Source organism: Hemitrygon akajei, chromosome 7 (assembly GCF_048418815.1).
Source record: "Hemitrygon akajei chromosome 7, sHemAka1.3, whole genome shotgun sequence".
Lineage (NCBI taxonomy): Eukaryota > Metazoa > Chordata > Chondrichthyes > Myliobatiformes > Dasyatidae > Hemitrygon > Hemitrygon akajei.
The window spans coordinates 13,503,857-13,505,835 of record NC_133130.1 but is presented as its reverse complement, the minus strand read 5'-3'; the positions used below and the strand labels follow the sequence as shown (position 1 = coordinate 13,505,835).

The following is a 1,979-nucleotide window of genomic DNA, read 5'->3' as shown; positions in this document are numbered from 1 at the left end:
GCTCAAACAAAAATATGGGTTTGTATGGTGGCTCCATCTGGAATTATATCTTCAAGAAAATTACGAGGGGCACCGACGTGGTGAATGCAGTAAACCAGCTCCATCATGAGCACAACCCTCCCCAGCATCAAGGACATCCTCAAGAGACTGTGCCGCAAGAAGCTGGCATTGATCACGAAGGACGTTCACTATCCAGGGCATGCTACCATCAGGGAGGAGGGACAGGAGCCTGAAGACGGACAATCAACAGTTGAGGAACAGCTTCTGCCCCTCGGTCATTAGATTTCTGAATGGACAATCAACCCATGAACAACCTCAGATTGTGTGCTTCAGAAAGAGTAAGACGAGGGAACAGACCAGTCATACTGCACGGGATCTTAGTAAGCTGCAGAGAGTTGTACAATTAGCCAACTCCGTCATGGGTACTAGTATCCAAAACATCTTCAAAAATCGGTGCCTCAAAAAGGCGGCTTCAATAATAAAAGACCCCTGTCTCCCAGGGCATGCCCCCTTCTCGTATATACCATCAGGAAAGAAGTACAGAAGGCTGAAGGAACGCGTTCAGTAACAGCTTGTTCCCCCTCTGCCTTCCGATTTCTAACCAGACGAAAGGAATTTTAAAAGTCATCTCTACTCTTGCACTAAGTTCCTGCACTTATTCCTTATTTTGTATACGTACATATATTAGAAGTAATTTCCAGTTACTGTTCTGTCTTTGAAACTATAAAGTACAACCACTCAGACAGCGTTTCCTCCCTCCGCAGCTCTCCGCAATGGGGAGAAGGGAACGGTCATCAATGCCGAAAAGCCGTTGTAGGAAACAACGCTCACCGACTGCTTCGCGCTCAGGAGGAAACACCACGACTCTTCCTCGTGGTTGCAGAGACCAAACTTTTTAGTGCTCGATTTCTCAGTCACAGACTATAGAAATGATCCTTAAAAGTATAGTCTTAATTACCAACAGCCGCCGCGCTGCTCTCCACCCACAAACAAACACTTTAACCTCATGGCGAGCGGTCACTTCGTTCCCTCGGTTATTCACAGGGATCAAGGACGGGGTGGAATATAATCACTACCGATCTTTTCCCATCGATTCTAAACTTCATAGTGAGACACAAAGTGTAGTTACTCTTCTTGCTGCGACTAACACGAGGAGTGAAAATCTGCATAATTTAGTATCCGGGCTCCACCCACTGACTGCCGGTTCCTTCATTTGAAACAATTCTGGTCACTTTCGAGTCAGAATTAGGTTTAATATCACTGGCATACCCTGTGAAATGTGTTGCTTTGCGGCAGCAGTACATTGCAATACATACAAATAGTACTTTAAACATCTATAATAAATAGACAGTTTCAGGAACAGCTTCTCCATGATTTCTGAATGGACCCATGAACACTACCTCAGTATTTTCCCTTCTCTTTCCATACGACTTATTTGATTTTTATATGTACTTACTTACTTTATTGTTTTTATTATTATTTATTGCAATGTACTGCTGCCGGAAAGCAACACATTTCACAGGGTATGCCAGTGATATTAAGCCTGATTCCGATTCTGAAGGAGATAAATACATATTTATCTGCCTCCTTCCCTTTCTCCTCCGGTCTACGCTCCTCTTCTATCAGATCCCATCTTCAACCCTTTACCTTTCCACCTAGCTTCTTACTTAACCCCGGCCCTCTCCGCTACCCGCCTGGTCTCACCAATCACTTGCCAGCTTGTACTCCTTTCTCCCCCCTCCCCACCTTCTCATTCTGGGGTCTTCCTATTTCCACTTCCGATGGTCTCAGCCTAAAATGTCAACTCTTTATGCATATCCATCGATGCTGCCTGACCTGCTGAGTTCTTCCAGCATTTTGTGTGTGTTGCTTGGATCTCTAGCATCTGCACATTTTCAAGTCAAGTCAAGTCGCTTTTATTGTCATTTCAACCACAACTACTGGTACAGTACACAGTAAAAACGAAACAACGTTCTTCC

General features: G+C 44.6%; 1 non-coding gene across 1 annotated transcript; it reads right to left on the bottom strand.

Moving 5' to 3' along the window:
- Positions 1-733: 733 nt before the first annotated feature.
- Positions 734-952, bottom strand: LOC140731292 (small nucleolar RNA U3). The gene has a single exon (XR_012099769.1). It is a non-coding gene; the product is annotated as a small nucleolar RNA U3 (small nucleolar RNA).
- Between the last annotated feature and the right edge of the window lie 1,027 nt (positions 953-1,979).